Below are 27488 nucleotides of genomic sequence, written 5' to 3' on the forward strand. Positions count from 1 at the left end.
CTACAAGAAGTGAGGAGAATAAGTAGCAAAAATAAACGATGAAAAAGAACGTGTGCTTGTGATTCTCAACAAATTCATTTCCTAATTGCAGCTCAGCGATGACACCAGGCAGCCGCCACAATTCAGCAGTCAGTTTAAACGACACCACAAACAACCTATAAGCGCACAGATGCCAACCAGCAATATATATATACTATGTACCGTTATATATGTATATATGTGTGTGTGAGTCTCGAAGTCAGCTAACCGAAAGCTGCATGGAAAGGGATGTGATGGAGCTTGGCCGCCAAATGTGTGGCAGGCGGAATTTGATTGCAACATTTACACCGTTAGCTGATGGAGTGAGCCGAAATGGAATAGAGTGGAATAACCATAACAATAAAGGCAATAATTCCCGATAATAAATTAACTGAAATTCACTTACACATAACGTTGTCGGTTGTTGGTGCCTCGTGCGGGCAAAGAGGAAGAGAGAAGCGTGGGCGCCAGCGCCGACAAGGTGGCTGGGTGGTCAACTAACCGTTAGCGGTATGTGCTGGCAGCAGAGAGATTGCTTTTGGAGTAATGGCAGCATGCGAAAGTTAACGAGCGTGCAGCGACTGTGGTGCTAAGCGAGGGCAACCGAGAACGACGTCGGGCGGAGGAAGAGCAGAAAATTAATAAAAATAAATTGAGTTGTCAAAAATGATATCCCAAATAAATTCCACAGTGAGTAATCGTTTGGAGCGGTAAGCGATGCTACAGTGGCGGCGGCAGCGGCGGCGCAAGCTATGGCCACCACCCACTTGCGCGTGTGATGCAGTGAGTGAAGCGATGGAAAGGGAGGGGCTGACGACAGAAGAACTTTTTTTTTGTTTTACAGCGTTCTCACATGTTGGCAAGCCACAACAACATGCCATGTAGATGAGTAAGAGAAAAAGAGAGCGTGATATATAGAGATGAAGAGCGAGAGAGAGAGGGAGATAGAGCGATAGAGCGCGGCAATAAATTTGCCGTCACATTAGTAGAGGGAGATTTTGTAAATATAAGACGAAAAAGTAGAAGAAAAAATTATAAAACAACAACAGTAAAAGCTGAGGCTAAGATGATGATGCAAAAAATCAACCTCAAATTGCAGTAATAAAATAAAGTACTCAGGAAAGCGGATAAAAACGAAGATAATGAAAAAAAAAATGAAATTACAATAACAAAAATAAACAAGATAGGCGAATTATAGCAATAAAATTGGATTTCCAAGGATATATTTAGCGCAGAGAGAAACTATGAACTTAAGGAGCACTGGGGAAGACTGTGGAAAGGGCTAAAATGAATGCCAAAGCAGGCAATGAAAACTCAATTTTATTTGTGCGAAAAATCTACGTGATACCGCCGAACTGTATGTGAGCTTGAACAAGGAGCTGCGGCAGCATAAAGAAACTGCTGAGCTAGCGAGAGCGCAAGAAAAGCTGCCAGCGAAAAAATTAAAAAAAAAAAATAATAAAAATATCAACAACAACATAAATCAGCAACCAAAAGAGAGCACGCACACGCGCACTCGCTGCAGCACACGCCACAAATAGCGGGAAATTCTCATTGGCACAGGGGAAATGTTCGCCATAAGGACAGCCCATCGCGCGCACAAGCCAACACACATAAATAGCGACAACAAAATGTATACAAAAACAAAACAAACGCAGCCAAGTGAACTCACCCCCAGCGCGCCGCACATTAGCCGCCGCCAGCAACAACACAACGTGCATTGTCAGCAGCATACATTAAGGCGCCGCCACACGCCCAACCCTCTAGCTCATATTTAAGCACAAGTTTGAAGCTTGTGTTGTTGTCTTGTGTTGTTTGGCTGTGGCATGCAGCAGCTTCGATCGTCAGTCGTTTGCCACACAGTCGCAGCAGCAGCAGCAGCCGCCGCAACTTGCCGCTTTGCGTAAAAGTAAATCGTTGTTGTCACAACAGTGCCGTCGCGCCGCAGGAACGCCAACAACATAATCAATTCAAATTAGAGCAACAGCCAGCAAACATATTAGATCATTCGCCAGCGAGCAGTTTACGTGTAAGCACGCATTGCACCGTTATCCGGTTGTACGATTTCATTTCGTCGTGTTTGTTGTGGAAAAAACGCTTATGTGTCGCAAAAATCTTGTTGCAAGTTAATGGAGATTCGTGCAACACGCGGTTGCGTTTATAAAAAATTGCAAAAATTTATTAAAAAATTTTGTTGAACTGCAAATGAAGTTGAAATAAAAGTGAGAGAAAATACGAAATCGAATTTTTTTCAAATAAAAAAAAGTAAAATAACTGACATATATTTTCAGTAAAAAAAATAGCAATAAAAAGTATTAATATATGTATGTATAAAAAAAAATAAACAATAATACAAAAAAAAATATTTGTATGAAAATATCTTTTAAAATTAAACTTTAAAAAATTAAAATTATTAAAAAAAAAGAATTCAAGCATATAAAACCACATTTTTAAAGACCAAAAAATATTAATCCAATTTTTTTTTAATTTTCGTGTATTAAAAAGCTGCTAAAACTGTAAAAAAAATTATATACATAATTTATGAAAATTAAAATTTATTAAAAAAAATTTCAAAAATTAAAAATTATCTAGAAAATATTTTAAAAATATTTAAAATCTATTTAAAATAATTAAAAGTTAATTATTTAAAGACCGAATAATTATTTAAACTTTTTAAAAATTAGTTAAAAATTTTTAACTGATAATATGTTTTAAAATCTACTCAAAAACAAGCAAAATTCTGTAAAAAAATTATTAAAAGTTTTAAGTGAAAAAAACAACTAAAAATATTATAAATACAATTTTAAAAAGAAATTAGTTAAATAAAGCCGAACAATATTCAAATAAGAACTTAAAAAAATAATAGTAATAACATTATAAAAGCATTAAAAAATAAAAAAAAAGTTTTTTTGAAGGAAAAAAAATGAATTGATAATTATCAATAAATATAAATGTTAAAAAGTGGCAGAGTTAATAATAAAAAAGCCACAGAAAAAAAATAGAATATTTATATCTTCATAGTTGCGAAAGAAAAATCAACAACAAAAGTAAATAATAATTGTAGAAACTAAATATTATAAGTTTAGATGCTAAAAAACTAATTAATTTTGATTGCATTGTGCTTAATTGAATACTTAACAATAATTAATGAAAAATATAACAGAGAAAAACATTTGAAAAAAAAAAATTTAAAAATATATGAAATATATAAAAATTAAAAAAATTGACATAACCTCAAACCAGATACAAAAACCAACTTCAATAACATAAAAAAAATTCCAACTCATCACCCCTAAAACTTCGCTTTTGAACGACCGCAGTGAAAGTTTGCAAAAACTCACACCAAATTATAAAATACACACATTGAAAATTCGCCAAAAATCTCCAAAATTCTGCTACAAAACTTCCAAACTTCAAAAACACTTTAAACATTTGCAGCGCTTCGAAGAAAGTAAGCAAAACACAGCTATACTTCAGTTAGCAAATTTACCTTTGCCCAACCGAGTGAGAAAAAAGCTAACAAACTTTCTACAGCACATTCTTCTTGTTGTTGTTGCTGTTATTATATGCGAAACACGCGCGCATCAAAGTTGAAAAGTGCAATTTAAGTGTAAGCAGCGAAACTTTTGCGCCCACCCACGCAAGTTTTTTTTATTTAAACTAAACTATAACTAAATTACACGCACACGTGTGTTTGCGGTAGTATTGGTGTACTCATACTCGTACATATATTGTACATACGTGTGCTGCACTCACCTGCGCTGGCTGACGCTTTCGCTGCGCTGCGCTGCTCGCCTATTTTGTGGATAATTAAACGCGTAATTGTGCGGCACAAAAACTTTCATTGTTGTCGTTGTGTTTATAAGAGGACGTGATTTTTCTACGCCGTTGAAGGACTGAACGTGTGTGAGCAGCAAAGAGTTGCGGAATTGAGAAACATATAAGTGAAGGAAAAATTTTTGCCAACTGAGAGACTCGGTTGTTTGTGGACTTTGTGTGTTAAATAAAATTGCTGAAGTGGCGATAAAAAGTTGAAATCGTTCGACCTTTAATGAAAGTATATTTAAAATATTATAATAACAGTTATATAACTGCAGCTTCTGCGAAAAACGAAAAATATAATAAACATTAAAATAGACTATAATTGCCTCCTCAGCATTGCAGCGCATTTTCTCGTGTGTACTTCAGCTTTCTTTTTCAAAGCACGCTAGGACGGGTTTCCAGGTAGGAAACCCGCCATATAATTGTCGTCAAAATTTTTACAGACGGAAATAAGGTAAATAGTATTAACAAATAATAATTAAATTGTTGCTTTTTTAATTTACGGTTCTGAAAATAATTGAAAGAAAAAATATTTGAAAATATTTTCGAAAAAATTTCGAAAAAAATTTTGAAAATATTTTCGAAAAAATTACATAAAAACATTGAAGTAATTTATATATACTTCTAGTATAAACATTCAATTAGTAATTGTGAAAGTTTTTTTTTACGTGCCGGGTCCCAAACCCAACGCCTTCTCACTTTAGTTCAGCTGTTTTTTGCCCACCCAAGTATCCTCGGTCTAAGACCAGAAGTCGTGAGCTGCTTGAGCTTAAAAAAATCGTTTCTTGCCACTTCCAAGTGATTGGCTGGCATATTATGTGGCCTTCCAAATGAAATTTAAGAATTTTTGAAAAATATCTATACTTTTTTTCGGTTGTTGGTTGCCTTTAGTTTACAAAATCCAATATTATTTAACACCGATTAACATTTTTTCATACTTTCATAAGATACTTTCAGCTTTTTTCTTAAAATTTATTCGCACAAAATGTGAAAAAAATTGCATGAGAATAATTATATCTAAAAAAATATCATGCGATTTTATGTATTCAAAAAAATTAAAATGTATATCACTTTCAAATCTAGATAAAAACAATAATTGTATAAATTCGTTACTTTTATTTAAGGGCTTAAATGGGTTTGCTTGGATAAAAAACAGCCTTTTTCGATTTTTTTTCTTATATAAAATATGAAATATGTATTTTTTTTAGATTTTTTATTTTTACAAATATACACTATTAACAAAAAAATTCTGAATTTTTTGGAACAAAATATTTTAAACTTGTTCATTGCGACGCCATTACCGGTGACCCCTCGGAAAATAAATGCGTCCGCGTTGGCAGGATAACACCTTACAGGGTCATCTAAAGTGAAAAAACATCTGTTTTAGTTAAGAACTTAACTTCGAACTTGGACTTGGACGAGGGAAAAAAATGAAAATCGGATTTTTGGCAGAATTTGTTACAAAAAAACTAAAATTTCAGTGAAAACTACGCGCCTTTTTTTCAAATAATTGTAATAGAAAAAAAATCCTTCGTCCAGGTCTTTAAGAATTGTATTTGAAAGACCAGTGTAAAATTGTACGAAGATCGTTTGAGTAGTTCTGGAGAAATCTTGCAAACCGAATTCAAAAAAAAAATTTTCGAGAAAAACGCATTTAAAGAGGCGCACTTAGCTTAGCTAGTCTCGAGCGCACAAGTTCTCAAAGCTGAGCCTCCGAAACTATTACTCAGATCTACTTGAAAATTTAGGACAATATTCCAGAGGTGTTATAGTTTTTAATAAGACAATAAAATTCGATTTTTTGAAACCCGTAAACCCATGTAACCCCTTAAGCTCTCACAAATGTTGGAATGGATGAAAAAAAAAAAAACAATTACAAAGTGATTTATGGTTATGGATGACAAGATAGTCTGATATAAAATAGTTTCAAATTCTACCGTATTGCTGTGGCACTTTAAATCGATGTCATTTATGCTATAGAAGCCGTCATTGCCATTAGAAAATGTTCACAAAGCCTGATATTTATATTTGAACAAAGAGAAAAAATTTAAATTACTGCACTATAGACCATTATTTCCGCAAAAATGTACTGTTCGAGTTTTAAAATACTATATTTTTTGAACAAAATCCATTTCCTATCTTCTGCTCGAAAGTTGTGACACTATGTTTCTAGATATCTGCATCGAACCAAAGTTGTCGCCAATTTCTTATCTTCCGATTTCTAGCTGTAGGAAGTTTAGGTGGACTTGTATAAGTCGGAAGAGCGCTTGATACTTCCTCAGCAAAGTGATAAATTTGTTAATTTGCTAACTTCTCTCACAAAATATGGATTGTTTTAATTTTTCGCTCTAATGAGCAAAGGTCTCAGCTTCTTTTTGTGCCATTTGAGATAGTGATGTGGCACGTTAATTTTTTTCAATTAGAGTGGTTTCTATTATATCGTTTTTCCCTCGCCTCTAAACATAGGAAAAGTGATGTTACGTTATTTTGCATTTTAGGTGACGATATGTATTTATATGTACATATATTTAATGTATGTATTTGCATGCCGAAATCTCTCAATTACCTTTGCTTGCTGATAAGCATCTCGGCACAGCACTTGGCACTCACTACTATTTCAGCTTCCTTTTTTACTGTTAAGCGCTGTAGCGTCGCCGCACCGACGGCTACTTCAGGCATCCTTCAGCGCTGAAGTGTTTTCTTTCATGCCTTTCCTGTGAAATTACACACGATTTAATAATGCAGCACTCAGCGCTTAAATTAAATCAGATGTAAAACAAAAAAAAAGGGGAAAATAAAAAAAAGCAAATTTTAATTGCTGCACATAAAGATTTAAAAAAATTAGAAGTAAAGTCCAATACTATATACTGAATTGTATGTTTATAAATATTTTGAATATCTAATTATTCAAATAATTTGAGGTTATGTGATATTAGAATAAAATATATTTTGGAATTTACTTGAACTTTTGTAGAAAAAATTATATAGAAAATTAATAAAATTATAAAAAAAAGAAAGTTTCTTATATACAGTTAATTTTTATTTTATAATTAATACAATTTTTATTTCAAAACTATTGAAATTTTAAAATATTTTTCCATAAAAAATTATGTTATGTTTTTGGAAAATGTAATATACATAAATCAAAAAAAAATTTTATAAAAAAATTTTAATACAAAATTTTAAAAATTTCTCTAAACAAAAAAAATATTTTTTACTATTTTTTTTAATCTCACTAAATGAAAAAAAAAATTAATAAAATTAATTAAAAAATTTTAAAATATTATTTTTTTTATTTAGGGAGGTTTAAATTATAAAATTAATTTTTTTTTTAACAAATTAATTAATTTTACTACATTAAATTTTTTTTTAACCTCCAAAAATAAAAAAATATTATTTTCCAATTTTTTTTTTGAATCTCACTAAACAAAAACGAAACACTGAAAAAATAGTGAAACTAGCAATTCGATTGCAAAAAGTGCTCAATTAAAAATGGCTTTGAATAATTGATGATAATTAAAAGGCGACTGTCGAATAAGCTACCAAAGACAAGCTCTATAACTGGGGGTGACCAACAACATTGGCAGCGGCCAATGGATATACGCAGCACACACGCAGACTTAATTGTATCATAATACATACACACATATATATATATGGGGTCCAGAGAAGTTTTTTCTGGTACCTCAACATGAACTCATGTTTTGCATATGAATCATTTGGAGCTGACGAGCGAAGCGCCATCGAAACAAATATGGAACCGGCTGGATGGTGTTGGCGTTGGTACGCATGTGCCCCGTAGGAAGTTCTAAACGAACTGATTTTGATTTGCTTGGAAGACGAGGAACCTCAAAGTTTGAAAATGAGGAATTGAAAGGATTACTCGATGAAGAATGTTGCCAAGAAGAACTCGCAGTTTTTTGGGAGTCACTCAAGCAGGCATTTTAAAATCTTTAGAAGTAGTCTCATACAAACAAAAGCAAGGAACTCGGGTGTCATATGAATTGAAGCGTTGAAGCGAGATTTCTATGTAAGAAAAGTAGTCGTTTTTGTATCGGAGTATGACTGATGATAAAAGTTAGATCCATTACGACAACACTAAATGGAAAATATCATATGTGATATCAGCCCACATAGCCAAATTTACGACTCAGTCGAATATGCATGACGCCAATTAGCACTGCGCTGTATTATGAGCCTAAAAGTATGCTACACTCTATGCTTAAATCTTCAAGTCAGCTGAGTCAGCAGCTGATCAACCCAAAGTGTTAATATTGACGTTATTCTTTATAGCCTGAAATGCTATTTTAATGCTAACAAAATATCTTGTAAAAAATATGCGTATTGACAGCAATTTCCTAGCGGGTGTTTGTATATGCAATCGTTGCCAACCAGCGCTGCTGTGGCGCATATGTAGCCTGTGCTGCATGGCGTTGAACGTCGCCAATGACCAATAAAATAATACGCCAAATGCAAAGTCAAGCCGCCAAATTAAAATTTGTACAAACAGTAATGCACAACAACAAGAACAACATAAAAAGCAACAAAATAACAAATATCGTTGAAATTAAATTGATAAACCACAAATTAATTGGACGGTCGTTGGCTGAGTGTGGCTGCAGTGTGTGTGGACAGGCATGGCTGGTCGATTGGAGAGCGCCAAGCGCGCTGCCGCCACACGCCATTGGAGCCACGCCAATGCGGGTGAAATCGAAACACACACTTATACACTTTTTGTATTGCGGAGTTTACTTACTTATGTGTGTGTGTGTGTGTGTTTGGCTCACCATTGGCCGCCATATTCTTTGTGTGGACAAATTACAAAAAAAAAACAAAAATTACAAAAAATAAATTTTCTGCTTTGCCTTCGTTTTTTCATGTTTTTGCGCGCGATTTTTCTCTTTCATTGCAAATTTCGTTTTAATTTGACTCAATTCAATAAAGAAATTATTGAATGAAATTGCGGAAATTCGATTGAACTCAATGGGTGTAAATACATATACATATATTCTATATCCATGTTTATATATCATATATAAACAGACAAATATGTCGCCACAGCCGTTATTGAAATGCATTCGTTGTCTGTCCACCAGCTGCGGCTTATCCTCTATCTATCAGCGTTTCCATGCATCGTCTCATTCTCCTTCTATCATCATATCCATCCATCGCGTCTGTCCGTTTTTTTGCATTCAATTGAACTTAAATTGAATTGATGATTGCAAATTAAAAGTGGAATGCGCTAATTTCAATTTTCCTATAAAACCGCAGAAGAAATGAAATTATTTTGCCAGCGTTGAGTAGTTTGAGGCTTGAGTAATTAGTTTGCGTCCAGCAAATCAGTGTTTGTATTGAATTTTATAATAAAAATAATTGTTGCAAATTTGTATCATAGATGGGTGATTTTTTATAAAAGCTTCGATCGATTTTTACATTGTAACATGACTCCAAAAATTTGATACAATGTTGCTGGGAGCAAATTTTAGACTGGTAATCATTATAGAGGTTTGAAAAAGCTTGGAAGCTCAAAACGAGCGATTTTTATCTCATTTGCACGTTGCTCAGTTCTCGCAGTTTGCATAAAAAAGCTTAACTAAGTAATTTTTTGGCAGTAAGATTTTCAAAAAATATCTTTATTTCAATTATTTATCATTTTTAAATAATGAAAGTTTAGTATATATGTATATGTATGTCTTAACCGAAAACGATCACATCTGATCATCCAAAGTAGAAACAAAAAGTTTAATAATTTAGCTCATGAGCCTCTGAGCTTTAAAGTTTTCAAAAGCTCTCAAGCTTTTAAGCTTAGTGAGATCGCTAGTTATTTGGCATATAACAAAGAAGTTTAATAATTTAGTTCATGGGCCTCTGAACTTTTAAGCTTCCAAAAGCTCTTAAGATGATAATCTTAGTGAGATCATCAGTTATTTGGCATATAACAGAAAAGTTTATAATTCAACTCATGAGCCTCTGAACTTACAAGCTTCCAAAAGCTCTTAAGCAATTAAGCTTAGAAAAGTTTAATAATTTAGCTCATGAGCGTCCGAGCTTTTAAGCTTCCAAAAAAAATCTTAAGATTTTAAGTTTAGTGAGATCGTCAGTTATTTGGCATATAACAGAGAAATTTAATAATTTAGCTTCTGAGCTTTCAAGCTTCCAAAAGCTCTTAAGCTTTCAAGCTTTCCGAAATCGTCAGATATTTGACATGTAACAAGGAGATATACAATTCAGGCAGAATATTGTTTTAGTCTCGGAACGTGTGATGTTGGATCATGATGACTTTACAAAATATTTTGCTGTCCGATATTGTCAAAATCAAAATCTGCAAAATCAAAAAGTTAAGCTTTAACATGTAGCTTTTTTCTTACATGATGCTTAGTGCTCTTAAGGAAAGTTAATTTGTTGTTTCCAAGCTACATTATCTCGAATATACAATCAAAACTGAATCTATATACATTTATACCCCCACCTCGTTGCTTGAGAGATTATGTCTGCAGGAAAAACATGAAAAATATAGTCTGAAGTATCAAAGGGCTTATCAATTTATAGCGAAACAAAAATAGAACACTAGTCTCAACTGCTAAAGGTTCTCTGACATCATCGTCAATGTTGAAATTCTATGAAAACTTTCAATCACGATTGACTTGCCTCAAAGTCTACGCTAAGTCAAACCATCTCGGAAATTATCAGCTAGCATATAGTTCGAAGACTTTTGATTGGTCAATTTCGGACGGGTAGCCCGAGTTTATATACAAGGTAAAAGGTTCGGAAATAGTTATTCTATATGCTATGTGCGATTTTACCACATCCATTCGTTTATACCATTTTTCAGAATATGAACTCGAAGTATTGGCGTGAAAACACCTCAATACAGAATATTCTCTTTTGCCATTTTTCGATTTGGACTATTTTTTAGCGATTCTGTTACAAAAAAACTTACAAATGAACCTATCATATTCATGAAATTTATGCTAAGTGTCTTCTATGTCACAAGTCGACAAATGCTTTCGAGGAATAGATATTCTTATGATACGGCGAAGCTGATGTTCCGATTTGTTTGATTAGTCTTGATAACTTTGAAGATTACTAGAATTGTGGAAGTTTTTTCTGTCTTCTATAAAAATATTGAAATATTTTTACCTGAATAGCAGTACTTTTTTTAGAGATCAAAACCTCGTAACCATTAGCAACTCATTATTTATTGAACTTTGTTTGGTACTCTAAGCTTTCATGAGATTATTATGGATCTTAGCGTCATTACAAAGATACGACCCATATTCTGATTGTTTAAGAACATATGATATTATTATATTGTATTCTATAATATAAGAGAAGGGGTAATAGGGGCTCGAAACCCCTTCCCATGCTGGTGTCATCAATCATCAAATTTGTCAGTCATTAACTTCAAACAAAAACAACCAACTTGCGCAGGAGATAATACGAAGCAGCAACAAGTTCATTACACTCCCCTCTCCCAAGGAAACAATTGTCGTCTCAGCTACACCCCATCTCCCACCAAACTGCCAGCACTCCTTTGTTTGTCCTTTTGCTTGTCGAGTGCGTTGATATCCATTGTGTTTGTGTAATTAACGAGAAAATTGTGCAATGAAGTTGACAATGCAATTAACCCTTTGAGAGCCGATGACAAAATAGAAGCCATACAAAAAAATAAAATGACAATAATGCTGAAATAACTGCACACCATGCAACGCGAGTGGCAAGTTCAACTGTCTACAAATCGAAAGGGTTGACTTTTGTGCGCCGCCAAACGTCGAGTTCGGGCTGATTGGTTAGCTGGCTGGTGGCTTGCGCTAAGGGTTGATGACACACATCAAGTGGCAGTGCAATAACAACAATGACAACTGGCTGGTATACAGCGAGCTGTCGGCCGCAGGTGGGTGGCAGTGTGGCTACGCTTGGCTGCAGCGCGTATTATCTAAGCAAATGTCGCTGCTGCTTACTAAATTCCCCACCCCCTGCGCCGCTGGTGTGGCATGCGGCTGCCGGTAATTTAATTTAGCTACTAAAAATATCACACTCGCAGTGCCATATGCCATTCTACTAGGCACTCGTGCAGCCCGCTGCGCTGGAAATCGTGATATTTCTTGATTTCAGCGCAATTTGCGCGCAAATCAGCAAATCACTGTGCAAAAATCACATAAATATTATTGTAAGCTAAAGCACACAGTTCAACATACTTATAAGAAGGTAGATCTTCGTGTGTTATTTGCCAGCGCGTATATTTAGCTGCAAGCGCGCGGCACTTACGCTCGCGATACGCCGCGCCACAATTGCCACAATCAAATTCAAAAACAATTCGCTTAATTCGCTGGCGGGTAATCAGCAAGTGGATAGCGACACCAGACAGCTCGCATTTGACGCTTACATGTGTGTCTGTATGTGTGTTGTATGAGTGAAAGTTCACTGCCGTTGCTTAATGAAGTATATAGGCGGTTGGCGGCTACAAGCTTGTGGCGGTTAATGCATTTTAGTTTGCGCCGGCAGCGTTATGAGCTTCTGCGGGCATTTTTCGAGTGCAATTGTCTAAGCTTGAGTGCAAAGAATGCAATTTAAAGAAAATATTTTTTTTTATAGAAAAAAATTTGTCAATTAAAAAAATATTTTTTTCTTTTAAAAATAAAAATTTGTCAAATTTCATAACAAAAATTTCTTATTTGCTTTCTTAATGTTAAATATTGGGTAGTCGAAAAAGTCTTTTCGTATTTATAATCAAACTTAAACTTATTTTTTTTATATTTGTGATGAACTTTAATGAACCAAATACTTGTATATACCATTTTGGTCGACCTCTTTTTTTCATTTTTTCACCAGAGACATTATTCCATCAGTTTAAAACTTTTCTGGTTTCTCGGCGAAAAACTGCGACAAGTAATTTTCACAGGCTTTTCTTCAAGCCAACTTTAATCCATTAAGGGAGTTTTGCATTGACCGAAACAAATGGTAGTCCGATGGTGTAATGTCACAGCTATATGGGGGATACATCTAAACTTCCCAGCCAAGCTCTCCCAGTTTTTGCCGAGTCATCAAAGATGTGTGTGGTCCTGATGGAAGACGAAGCCCTTTCTGTTGATCAATTCTGGCCGTTTTTTTCAATTGCTTACTTCAATCTCATCAGTTGTTGACAGTAAAATGTAGAATGAATCGTTGGACCAGGCTGAAGCAGCTCACAGTGGATGATTGCTCTCCAATCCCACCAAACACTCAGCATCACCTTTCGAGGCGTCAATTCTTGCTTGGCGACCATTTGCTGAGCTTCACCACGCTTGGACTATGATTTTTTTCGTATATTATTGTCGTATTTGATCCACTTTTCGTCTCCTGTTACCATTCGCTCCAGAAATGGCACGATTTGATTTCGTTCCAGCAAAGAATCGCAGGTTTTAATTCGGTCCCTTAAATTTTTCACATACAACTCATGTGGTACCGAAACATCAAGCTTCTTTTTGTAAGCAGCCTTTCTTAAATGGTTCAAAATCGTTTGATGATGAATGTTAAGTTCCTTAGCGTTGTCATGACTGCTTATGTGATGGTCCTGGTCAATCTTTTCCATAATTTCATCGACTTTTTCAACGATAGGTCGACCAGAGTGAGGTGTATCTTTCACATCGAAATTTCCAGAACGGAAGCGAGCGAACCATTGTTGTGCTACACGAACTGATACAGCATCGTCTCCGTAAACTTCACAAATTTCATTGGTGGCTTGCGTGGCATTCTTCCCTTTTTTATACAAAATTTCAAAATATAGCGAATTTCTTCATTATTTTCATTCATTTATCTCATTCCACTTTGAACAACTGTAACTGTAACTTTTTTTCCCCGAATTAAATCTTTTTTTGTTAAATGAAGCTTAAAATATCACCTTTCCAACACTATATGGTATGACACAATGTGATTGGTAGCACTGGAGATATACGACTGCAACGGCAACTATTGACAAAATACGAAAAGACTTTTTCGACTACCCAATATTATTTTTTTTCATTCTCCTAAAAAATTTTAAAATTAAAAATTAAAAATTTATAATTAAAAAATAAAATTAATTATTAATTAAAATTATTTTTTTATTTTTTTTTATAAAAATATTTTTTTAAATTTTATTTTTTAAATATTTTCAGTTTATCTTTTTAATTCTTCAACAAAATATCCCACCTTTAAGCCCCGCTAGTATAATTTGTGGTTTACTGAAAAAAAAAAATAAAATAATTATACCGTTACAAATATTATTTATGAACTTTATCTAACTCACATTTTATTAGAGGGCACTGCAACCATTTCAAAGTCAATTTGCGTGGAATTACCACAGCTGACTTTTGACTGACACACTGCCCCCATATACCCACATCAACACACACACAGTGTTGCATTCTAATTTTCGCGCTGATAGCATGCAACAACAACACATATACACTCAGTCAGCGGCTGCAAGTTACATCAGCGCGCTAATCTGCGACCGGCTGCCTGCCCAATTTGCATTTGAGCCGTCGCGTAACCGTGTGCAACCGGTAGTTGTAACGCCAACGCAACACCTTCACACCGCCGAGCGCTGCCGCCTTTGGCATGCAATGCGCTCACTTACTGCGCTTCGCTGCCACTCCTCTTGCCGCGCTTGCTGCAGAAGCTCCTTTTACGATCGTCTAATTCCCTTAGTTGCACCGCCAACACTAATACGCCTATCAGCAACAACACCGGTGTCCGGTGTCGTCAACAATGCAACAACAAAAGCAACACTGCTTGACACATTAGCTCATCACATCATCAGCTGTTGCACATCCGCATTGTCTAGCGCGGCATTAATTGGGTTAAATGTCGGCTGTTGTGCATATGTAAAAATAGCTGAGTGCGTCTGCATGTGTGTGTGTGTGCACGTGCTCGACTGACTGTGAATTTTCGAGACGAGGCTCAATGGCGTGCATTGTTCATAAAATTATGGATATCATATGGAAGTATAATCATATCTATAACTTTTTGTTAGAAAACTTTTCACACACACACGCACATGTGCATACATGCAAGGCGAAAAAGTTCACAAACTCAATTTTCACATTGTGTGTAGCCTACTTTGTGGCGCATGCGCAGGCATCGTCTTCTTTCGGTGGCAATAGCAGCGTAATAAAGTTTTTATGTGAAATTATGTAAGTATATGTACATATGTGTATATGTATTTATGTATGTTTGTATATATATATATGCATAACGTATGCTTGTCAGCTGAATTGCTTAATTCAATTTGTAAATTCGAAAGTATGCGCAGCAATTTGATTAATCGTAGGGCTGCCGGGCTGGCTGGCTGCCCAGCTTATGCTCGCCGCATAAACATAACAAAGAGTGCCATATATTCTCTGCACACATACTAAATAGTAGCTACACTCAGGGTCCATGACTGCAACGAGTTTTATGTTGAAGGCAATTGCTGCCACATAATTTGCCACAAGTGTCGGACAAGCACTAATTGGCAGACAGACTTATGCATATGCATGCTGGCGCATATTCACATGCACACACAAACATATTTTTGTAATATAATTACATACCCATACATACATATATAATATATACACTCTAGTTTTGTGTCTTTGCTCGCCAAATTTGACCGCCAGGCATTCCAGCAGGAACATGTGTACCCAGGCGATCTTTTTTCGCTAACCCTCTTTCTCGGGTCTTCACTATGTACATATATGTATATGTATATGCATATAAGTACATTCGCATACCGAGTTTCGTGCAATTTCACGCAATTCCCATATGCAATTTGTGTAATTTAACTTAATGAAATTAGGCTCAGTCACTTTGGTCCATTGTGTGTGAGCGTAAAGTGAGTTTAGTGGCAAGTTGTTGCGTATGCCACCCGCGGCCTTCTTATGCGCTAGAGTGTATGTGTGAAGTACAATATTTTTGATTAAATTATAAGCGTTTAAGTACGCAATATTATATTCAATTTGCGCTTTGGCTGATCACAAGTAGGAAGGAAGTTTTCTTTTAGTTTTTTTTCAGAAATAATTGAGGTCTGCTTAAAAACAATATACAGGGTTTGTCCGGAAAGCAATAGGACTGAGTTGATTTAAAAAAAATTGTTGAATTATTTCTTTAAAAACTTTCAAAATAGGCTCCTTTACGTCGATGCAGCGCTGCCAGCGCGATTTCCAAGCATTGCGGGCATCATGGAGGGCATTCTCCGAAATAACCTAAACAGCCGAGCCGCATGCTGCTTGGATTCGCTCTGTCGTCTCAAAATGCTTGCCTTTCATCTGCCTTTTTAGGCAAGTAAACAAAAAAAGTCCGCTGATTGACCCTTCGTTTGAGTCTCTTGAGCACTTTTTTTCGAAAAAATTTAGTGATTTTGGAACCAATCGTGCTTTCACTATTTTTAGGCTACAATAATCTTTCAAAGGGGTTTTTACTTATTCTACCGATATATGTACGATATATACGTATAGTATAAACGATGTCAGTAGGATCTCTGATCCTTTAATTTATTGACGTATTGATCATCAGTTCTTGCTAATGGCCGTCCTGAACGTGCTTCGTCGTCAGCTCGTTCTCGACCCTCTTTAATAAGTTGATTTTTTTATTTTTTTGGTGAGATTTATTTTTGTTGAAATAATTTTTTTCTGGTTTGTAAAAAAAGTATTTTATTATGCTAAGTTTATTCTAAAAAGATCCACTGATCGATTCAAAACCTTTTTTTATTTCATAGTAGCAGCTTTTTTAATACTGTCTCTTTTTTCTTTAAAAATATTCTTACCAAAATTTATATATTGTAATCATTATTGATCCCGACCCATGTGAAAAATATTTCTTAAACCTAATACGAGTAAATTAAATATTTTTTTTCATTTTTATAAATTTTATTGGCTCGAAAATTTGAAACATGTGGCAGCATTGATCAAAAATATTTTCAAAGGAAAGCTTTCTTAAAAATTTTTCACTTGATACACAGTTCATTATTATTAAAATTAATTAAGTTGGTAAAATTTATTGAATTAATTTTTTTTTAAGTGGCAACCTTTCGCATAATAAAAATCACTTAAACCTTCTAAAACTTCTTCAGGCTTGAGCTATTGATCTTATAATTTTTTTTGAATAAAAAATTTCAAATGGGTGGCAACCTTCAAAACTTTTTTTTACCTGAATTACAATAAACAATATCGGAGAATATAATTCTGAACCCGTTATACTTCAATAATAGCGTTAGTTCTCTATCTAAGCCTAACGCAGCAGTTCCAAAGCCTTTTACAAATTTAATATGTTGAATAAAAGCATTATCATATATGTACATATATATAATATATATTATATAGTATATACATACATATATATGATTGTATAATATTCTTCAAATTGCATTTTTTCAATATCTTCATAAAGTATAAAATATCCAAAATAAGCAAATATGCAAAACCCAACACTCTCTCCCTTTGTGTTTAACTTGCAACAAATTTGCTGTCGCCGTTGTGTCCGGCGTTAATGGAATTATAATTTATGAAATTCCACTTTTTATGATATTTTTTTTTTGTTTTTGCAATTTGTTTGTGCATTTTTACTTTCATTATTCATTGCTGCATATGCTAGCAGCAAATCGATGCAGCGTGCAGCAGACACAGCTGTGGCAGCAACAGCATAATGTAAGGGACAGCAACAAAAACATATGGCAACTCATTGTCATATGCGAGTTTTTATTTAATATTTTGTCCTTTCAGTTTTTACGCATAATTTTTTGCACATTTTTCAATGCCTTTTTTACTGTTTGTTTTGTTGTTGGTCGCGCTGTTCGTTTCTGCCTCGGCTGATGGACTTGTATTTCGCTTTTAATTCAGTTAATTCAAATTAATCAAGTGAAATTGCATTTCGTTTGAATGCAGTCTCGCGCTTTCAATTAATGCAATTGATGTGAAACAAAAAAAAGCAACAATAACAACAAAGAATATGTTGCAATGCATAAGTATAGTGGAGTATGTGTGTTTGTTTAATATATATGATGATTGTATGTAAATAATGAATGCTTATATTTTCATATTAGTATATATGTTAGTATGTGTGTCTATTAAAACACATATATGTACATACATATATATATGTATGTATATACTTATATATTTAATATATTTTCGCTCACATTTTTATTACTCGCAGCGCTTTTTGTCACTTTTCCTGTTGCCTGTTGCATGTTTGTTCGAATTTTCAATTAGTCTTCGCTATATATACATGCAACATACTAAATAAATAAGTGAATGAGGCATAACATTTTTTTATAGAAGAAATTTATACACATCTGCTTCACTTGTATTCAAATTAAATTAAAAACTAATTAGCTAATTAAATAATTTTTATACTTAAAAGAATTAAAAGTGTCTTTTTGTCACAGACTTCTGTGATATGTCTAACCTCTAGTTTGATATTTTCTTGAATATTTTAGACAACTTTTCATTTCATCATTTCTAAAAAATGTAGGCAATCGACATTCATCAAATATACTTTGAAATACCCAAAAACCCTTTTGAGATTAGTTAGCTCAAGTAAGACATCTTTGTATTTAGATAAATTTAACAGGAACTGACGGAAAAACCTAAAAAAAAAACATTTTTTGCACGTGATTTAATACAAATCGTTATTACCTTTAAAATAGGTTTCTTTTGAGCCAATACAAGCATAGCTACTGCGAATACAAGAATTCGAATTGAAAAGATTTCAGCGAATTTTGGTTTATTAGATTTCGGCTCATTTTTGGAGCGCTATTCACCACATTGTTGAACAGTTCCGACATCATTTATAAACTCACGTTTCGTTACATTCTGTGTTTTATGTATTTTGGCTCAGCTATGTCGTCAAAGAACATCTCTTTTGTGATCACTACTCGTCGTCATTTTTGCAAAACTTTCAGGTTTGACCGAGGTTTGACAATTGATTTTATTGCCGCGCTTGTGGTAAACCTGTGACCTGTTAAAATTGTAAGAGTGTATGATGATAGTGCTCTTAGTCATGCCCAGGTTTCGCCAAAGGTCACAATAGTTGTCTCCGCTCGCCCCCCCCTCGAAAAAAGCTCGCATGAGCAAGTCGAAGGTGAAAACGATGATTATTGCCTTTTTTGATAGCCGTGGAATCGTCCACAAAGAATTCGTTCCACCTGGGAAAGCTGTGAATCAAGTCTACTATTGCCAAGTACTCGAAATATTGCGAAAACGATTCAACAGGGTGCGCCCAGACATCGCTCGTAACTGGATCCTTCATCACGACAACGCGCTGTGCCACACCGACCTCAGCGTGTCTCAGTATTTGGCCTCCAAAGAGATCGCCGTGCTGCAATAGCCGCCTTATTCGCCTGACATGTCACTCTGTGACTGTTTTTTGTTTCCTAAAATAAAATCGGTGGTTAAAGGAACCCTTTTTGAGTCGTTTACGGACATCCAGGCGGCCGTGACAAGGGTACTCGCGGACCCTCGAAGCGTTCCAGAAATGTTACGAAGCATGAAAAACGCACTGGAATCGCTGTATAGCTGCGCAAGGGTATTACTTTGAAGGGGATGGCAGAGTTGTAGAATAATTTTCTAATATACGGTTTTTATGGAATCAGTCTCATTACTTAATTGCCATACCTCGTAGATCATACTTTATTTGACTTATGGAGGTTTATCTCTAAAATTAGTGCATTAATAAGGATATTAATCTATGTATAATGTAATCTATCTATAATCTAAAGGAGATGATTAGATCTGAAAATAATTTGTGGATATTATCGAGTTTATAGAAAAAGAATCACGAATTTTCTACAGTTCTGATGCTTCTTATATCCCTTAATAATATAGACAAGGTGGGCCATTTTGAGCATTTTGTTAATTTTTGAAAGCTATTTTGGTTCGTGTTCCAGTTTTGTGTCAAAATTGCTCACTTTCCACCAAAAACAGCGTCGTGCTGATATTGCTCAGGAGACATTGGACTCAGTCGGCGACTACTCAGATTTGCTTCAGATCGTCATGAAAGCTGCTGCATGAGCGACTACCGAAAAAAGGGCGTCAAGTCGAATGTGAAAGTTTGCTAACAGTTTTCTTCGATTGCAAGGACGTCATGCATCAAAAGTACCAAAAGATCGTACGGCCAAAAAGGAATATGTATTACAAAAAATGGCTTTTGTACATAATAACGCGTCTGCTCACGCATCGTTCCATGTGCCTGAATATTTGTCAAAAAAAAAAACAAAATACATTAATGATGCCGCCGTCTCCATATTCTCCAGACCTGACTCCGTGTGACTTTTTCGTTCCCAAAACTGAAAAAGTTTCATTAAAGGACGACGCTGCGTTACGATTGAGGAGATAAAAACTATAACGAAGGATAAGCTAAAAAATATCACAAAAATCTCTTTTTTAAGTGCTCTGAGGATTGGAAAAAACGCTGCTAGAAGAGCACTAGATTTGGGGTTGATTTCTTTGAAGGGAAATAAATAGTTATTCGTGAACAAATAAGCAGTAATACAAAGTTTGTGAGACAATTTGCACAAACCTGTATGAGATTAATCTGATTTGAATTTCTGCTTTCTTCGTTGAAGTTTTCAAAAATGTCTCTTTTCGGTTTTTATTAAAAAGTCTTTTGAGAGGTAAAATGAGTTTTCTAAAGAGTGTTTTGAAACATGTTCACAACGTTTAGCACTTCTTTTAGTTTTTATGACTACTGGGCATTTACTTTCGCGTCGTCAACTAGTGAGCTCAACCTATTTTATAGGGAATTTCTTATATAAAGATTCGTAAGTATATCTTCCCACTCTCTCACAGACAATCTTTCATATTTATCAACAAAAATATAGCATTCCCACTCTCTCGAAGACAATCTTTCATAATTATCTATAAAAAATATGTTTTCACACGAAAAAAATCACAACCACTAAATCCCTGGAATCCGCGCGAATAGGCCTTTCAAGCGCTTATAAAGCTTTTAAACCTTAGGATAATGTTTATATTTGCACACACCTTTCATGCGGTCGGCTGTCGGCGCGCCACGCTCATGCAACGGCAATTGCAATGACAACGTCAACAACAACAACAACAATGCAATTATCCAATTGTGCGCCAGCTAAGTTTTGCTGCACTTCAGCGTCTGCGAGGATTACTTCATTGATAAAGAGGACGACGCTAATGGCGATGGCGGCAAGTGATAATGCGAGATTTCACTGCGGCGGGTGCGAGCGGTGTGAGCGCATGCATATACGATGATGATGACAATGATGCTGCCGATGATGATGATGATGATAAGGCTGATGATTATTTCATTACCGGCAGTTAGTTATATATGTACCGTTATTTAGGCTCATGTACAATGCGGCGGTAAGACAATGCGCACACGCGAAATTCAATTAAGCGACACTAGCAACAAAGCAAAATGTGCAACTAACTACAACAACACAAACAATACGTTGGCCGTGTGGCGAACAGCGGATTATGATTTAACAGCGGAATGCCGACCGTAAGTGCAAGTGTGTAGGTGTAGACCAACGGTAGTCGCCCCGCAATTGCAGTTCTAAATCTGTTGCAACACATTTGCAACTCTTTGTAGCGAGCAGTGGTGGTGGGAAGCGGTGAAAATATGTAGTTTTGCACGGTTACCGTTATATATGCGGCCGTACGTGGCGTTCGGTTAGCGTGTGCTGCTTTTAATGGCGGGCAATAAGCGCGGCGCAGTCGTCTAATGCAATTTCCCCATTGCGAAATTGTGAAAATTAAGTAAATTGCATTTGTTAAAATTGCCGCTACCGCTGAATGAGCGGCTCCACAGCAACGCGGCAACCAAATGTACGTTCTAACCAAACAAGCTGCGTTGTACTGTGGCCCATGCAGTGTTCGGTGCAAGTGTTGCACGTGCATAGCGCGGCACATTGTGGCTAACGGTACTGCAATTGCCGAAAAATGCCATTACTAATCCACATTTTGACGCGCATTGTAGTTGTTAAAGACACACACACAGTCCTCGGCCCTCAGTATTGTGCACTCTTGCAACGGTGTTGCCATTTAGCGTGGCGGACGCGAACGCGCCGCAATTCATCATCATCAGCGCATCATTGACATGCAAATTCAATCAGCGCATGTTTGCCACACTCGCACTCGGCTACATATGCCACTTGCCACTTGCCACGTTGCCTAACGGTGAGGTTTTGCAACATTTGTAATCAGCCGGTGTCGTGTGCGAAAAACGATTTGTTGTGCGCTTGTTGCCAGCTCGTTTAGTGATTGAAATTGCATTTTTGGCAAAAAGCCGCGATTTGTTGGTGAAATCTACGAGGTGTTGCCGCGTCGCTGAGTGACAACATGTTCTGGTGTGTGTCGCTCTGTGTTTTTGACTACTTTTCATGTTTACGGTTATGTACAATTGTTGTTGTTGTTGCATTGCGATTTTCTGCTGCAGAAACGAAAAGTTTTTGAATTTAAAAACTTTAAAATAATATTAAGTTGAAGCGGAAGTGTGTACCGGATGTTTAAATTCACTCTGGGATGCTGCATAACCTCACTCTTCTGTGATTTCGACTAAATTTCTAGATTCTAAAGGTTTTCAATACTGTGAATTTATATACAACATAATTTAGTTCAAAGAAATCAAAATCACCAAAGGACAATAGTTTAGGAAATTATTTAGAGCTCTACGATTCCCGTTATATTACAAGATAGGTCTATTAAGTTTTGTTTTATTTAAAAAATTCAAAAGCACCAGGAGGCGCTGCGGACCTAATGTACGCGTTTAAGATTTTCTCTAGTGTTTTCAGTAGAACAGAAGTAAAGCTTATAAGCCTAATCTCTTTTGAGTACGTTGGGTTGCTTCTTCCTGCCTTCGGTATGAAAACTATCCTAACCTCTCTCCATGAGTGTGGCATATGTATAAATGAACTTCATACATCCTCTAAAAATCGCCTTTAGCCATGGCACGGATGGACAGGATGTGTTCTGCAGCATTGATGATCCCGTCCGTACCGGGAGATTTGTATGGGATTTTATTGAATGAGCGAATCGCCTTTTAAATTTTATTCTCCGTGAAGATGTGTGGAATGTTTACCGCCACCTTTCTTAGCTAGGACTTACCGCGTCTTTATTGCCTGGAAAGTGCACACTGAATATGTCTTTCAATGAGTCCTGGCAGTTGTCCGTCCGTCCTCCGATACTTTTGGGAGTTAAACCGGCGAGACGAGGCTTTTTGAATAATACTTTCCTAAGTCCCGCCACCTCGTGGGTCTTTTCAAATCCACTGCAAAAGTTTTTCTAAAACCTGAACTCATTTCCCTGCCCACAACTGTATTAATGTTTATATAACTTTTTTAAACATTTTAAACATTATTTTACTATTTTTTGTGAATGTAAATTTATTGCTTTTGAAAAAAATTAAAATGTGTTCCCATTTCTCTACCCACAACTGTATTTGCATTTATTTAACTTTTTGATCGAATATTTGATTAATTCCCGCAAAATTTGGTTTTACAAAATTTTTTTTTTTTAATTGAACTGTATTCTCATTTGCTTGCCCACAACTGTATTAACATTTACATAATTTTTTGAAACATTATTTGACTAATTTTTGCAAATTTAAGGGTTTTCAATTAAATTGATTGCTTTTGAAAAACATTAACACGTGTTTCTATTTCTCTGCCCGTAACTGTATTTACATTTATATGGCTGTTAAATTGAACATTTTATTAATTTTCGCTAATTTAATGGTTTTCGTCAATATAAAATGTTTTTGAAATCATCGAAATGTGTTCCCATTTCTTTGCCCGCAACTGTATTTACGTTTACAATATTTAATTAATTTTTGCAAATTTAACGATTTTCAATTAAATTTATTACTTTTGAAAAACATTAAAATGTGCTCTCATTTTTTTGCCCGCAACTGTATTTGTACTTATATAAATTTTCGATAGAATATTTTACTAATTTTCGCTAATTTGATGGGTTTCGTTTAAATATAGTGTTTTTCAAAACATTAAATTGTGTTCTCATTTCTTTGCCCGCAACTGTATTTACGTTTATATAACTATTCGTTACAATATTTAATTAATTTTTGCAAATTTAACGATTTTCAATTAAATTTATTGCTTTTGTAAAAAATTAAAATGTGTTCTCATTTCTTTGCCCGCAACTGTATTCACATTTAGCTATTCGCCATTAATCACTAATGCAATACTCTAATGAATCGATTCATTTTGAACGCTGAATTAGCTGAATTTTGATAATTTCAATAATTGCATCTACTCAAATATTACACACACACCAACACAAAAGCAACAAAAATGTATAAGTGTGTGTATCGCAATGCATTTGATTGCATTTGCTGGCAATTGCAGCGAATTCCGCAGCTGCTTAATGAATTAATAAACTTTTAATTAGCAAACCATTAAGCACCTGCACAAACATTGCTTCACGCACACACACATACATATGTATGTAGATTTATTTTAGACGCGCTCAAATTGGAAATGGATGGTGCATGTTTTGTTGTTTTTATTTGAAATATGATTTATCATTAGAATATAAAGTGCACACAATTTTCTGTTTAACTCTGTGAAAATTTCTGAATTTCGCTGTGGCCAAATACCGTGCGAAATCCCATTGCTAATTGCTCTTATACTAAATCCCCATTAATATCCGCCCTAAATTAGGCAATGAAATTTTAATTTACTAACTGTATACCGTTATGAGTAACAGCTGTGGTCAGGCGGATGCTAGGTGAGTGAAAGCGCTATCAGCAGCTGAGATATATGTGTGTGTGTGAGGAAAAGAGAGCGATAGAGAGGAAGAGTGTGAGCGAAAGGGCAGCAGCGCTTCGACGCAGAGGTGTTTTGACTGAATTTTCCGTGCAAATTGCAAGGCATTTGTGTAAATATTATTACATATGCATGTTTGTGTAACTGTGTATGTGTGTGTTTGTGCTGAGGCACACCTGCTTATGTAATTGTGCCACTAAATATTGCATTAACTAACTACCAGCGCTTGTTAAACTATTTATGCATACACTTATAGTACATGCATGTGTATGGGAGTGTATGTGTGCTTGGGCAGCTTTTCACCGTTAGTTTGCTGGCCGTTTCAGCGAATGAGTTGTAGTTAACCGCAACTGTCAGCCATTTGGGGTCACAGCTGTGGCCGTTCACTCCTTTATGCGTTAATGCCGCAAATATTTTATGTGGATGAGGCACGGCCTCGGCAGCTGGGGTCCAGCTTTAGCTCCATTTTGTCGAAATGGGTAAATTTCCATTTGCTAAATGAAATTTTGCGGACACTTCGCTTCGAATGCGTACGGACACAATTATGCAGAATTACAAATGCGCGCAATTCTAATGGCTGACACGCACACACACACACATTTCTATATACACACATATAACGGCACTCCACCCAACCGCAGTTTATAGCGCCAATGTACCGTTAAAATTTCAGTTAATACACACACACACAAACACATTGAGTTCAACGGTTTATTAGCGCGCTGGACCACACGCAGCGTTTGGGAGTGAAAAAGCAGCAACAACAACAAACATAACAATAACAAAACGCCTCAACAAATTGTGCTGCGATTATTGGCTGTTGACTTGCACAAAGCCGCTCACTTGTGTTGTTGTTTTTCATGTTTTTGCTTTCGTCATTATTGTGTTTTTGTTTTTGTTATTATTGTCATTGTTTTTGTTGTTGGCACGTTTGGCTAAATGAGAATTTATTGCACCCAATACGCCATTGTGGCGGCAGCGCCTATTTTAACAGCTCATCCACCCTGCCCTTTCCACACACCGCTATTATAAATACTAAAAATGAATATGTGTGCGTGTGTTTGTGCGCGCTTGGTCGCAGGTGCTTGCTGTTGCGCCATTAAATATGCAATTTTGCGTGTTCAAATTAGTTGGCCGCCGTGGTCCGCGTGCCGCATTTGTAATCCGATACTCACGCAGTTAGCGGCAAAGGCATGCCGTTGTGCATTGTTGCTGCTTTTGTTGTGTATGCGTGTGTTTGCAATAAAAAATCGCATATTTTTGGTTGTCATAAATTTGAGGTTATGTATTTTTTTTTCAAATTTCAGACAGCACTGCTGTCGGTCTGCTGAAATTTCAATTAATTTTATAACAAATGGAAATAAAGAAATGCAAATTTAATTCATTAACTTAGTTCATAATTAATATTTTTAAATAAATAAAATGACAGAATATTTTCAAAACTAATAAAATATGGAAAGTTGAGCAAAAATAATTAAATATTATAGATTTGTAGGCATTATTCAAGCAACCTGAGTGCTTTATTCAATTTGCAAAATTTCCTCTGCATTTCTTTTTTGAAGTAACTCATATAATTGTTGTTGTTGCAGTGACAGAAAATATTTCTGAAGTAATTTGGAGGCATACTGCCGGGTTGGGCGACTATGATCGGTTAAAGATCTGGATACGTTTCGGTTACGTCGCTACAGCTATCGTGGGAATGAGTTTTATCGTCTTCGCCCTATATTATGGTTAATTATTTTAAGAAACCTATGAGAAATATTGTTTCTGGTCCAGAGAGAACTAAAGTTAGAGCTATTCACTAAGTCTAGCAACAGAATATAAAAAACCTGTTCCTTTCGTCATCAAAAACGGTGTCTCTTATCCGAGGCTGTTCTCTTCTTTTTCATCCAGCGCACAACCATGTAGAGGGGTTGCTTCGCCTTCTCACTTAAACTCGCCACCAAACGGATGTTTATTTTTGGCTCCCCAGGGGATACTTGGTCGAAGAGAAGTCGTGAGCTGCTCGCATCATATGTAAAAGAATTGTTTCTGGCCACTCACAAGTGAATGGCGCTCAGAGAACTTTCCTCACTTGCGTGAACTTTTATACGTGACTCCATCCAACCTATTCCTTCCGTTCAAAAATAACCAGAAAATTTACTTCTGTAATTATTTTATAGTAGAAACCTATTAGAATATTTATCTGTTTTAAGTCTACATAGAGTTCTAGATTTCTTCATCATTAGAGTTTCGTAGATATTTAAAAAACGTATAAAAACTAGTTTTTATTTCTTGTCGAAAGATACCTTAACTCACAACTATCTGCCCAATCTCACATTAGAGTATAGAAAACACGTTATAGAGCTCCGTTTGATCAAAAACAGTAGCAGACTTTTCGAACTTAAGCTATGATTTTTCTCAATTTTATCTATCATAATCATATTCCTCAAAATATTAACTACAAATTTCAATAAAAAAAAATTCAAAGCAGCCGCCTCACCAACCTAGACCCTCATTCTCTTAAGAAAACACAAAATTCTTTAAACTGTTTGTTCTCCATCATTTGGATTCTGATCTCATAAATGACTTCAAAAGCTGAAGCTTAGTCTATAAGAGGTCAATTGAAAAGTCAATGGCCTACCATAGTAAAAAAAATTTTTGGGCAAAATTCGTTTTTTTTATTCAACATAGTTTCCTTTCTGGGAGATACACTTATTATAGCGACCCTAGAACTTTTCGATAGATACCATTGTAGTACCATTTGTCCTTTGCTTCAAAATGGGCCTAAATTTCGGCGATCACCTCTGCATTCGACGAGAATTTCCTCACAGCGAGCATTCTTTTGAGATTTGAGAACAGAAAATAGTCACTGAGGGTTAGATCTGGTGAATAAGGTGGATGTGGAAGCAATTCG

The 27488-nt window shown here is 35.5% G+C and overlaps 1 protein-coding gene across 2 annotated transcripts in view; it reads left to right on the forward strand.

Moving 5' to 3' along the window:
• The first annotated feature begins 4038 nt into the window (after positions 1-4038).
• Positions 4039-27488, forward strand: part of LOC105234037 (homeotic protein ocelliless) — a 130130-nt gene continuing 106680 nt past the window's right edge. For both annotated transcript variants that reach the window (XR_007422602.1, XM_049455104.1), the window contains exon 1: positions 4039-4294. The gene's annotated coding sequence lies outside the window, so the exon portion shown is untranslated. The remainder of the gene's footprint in view (positions 4295-27488) is intronic.

The sequence above is a fragment of the Bactrocera dorsalis genome, chromosome 1 (genome assembly GCF_023373825.1).
Source record: "Bactrocera dorsalis isolate Fly_Bdor chromosome 1, ASM2337382v1, whole genome shotgun sequence".
Classification (NCBI taxonomy): domain Eukaryota; kingdom Metazoa; phylum Arthropoda; class Insecta; order Diptera; family Tephritidae; genus Bactrocera; species Bactrocera dorsalis.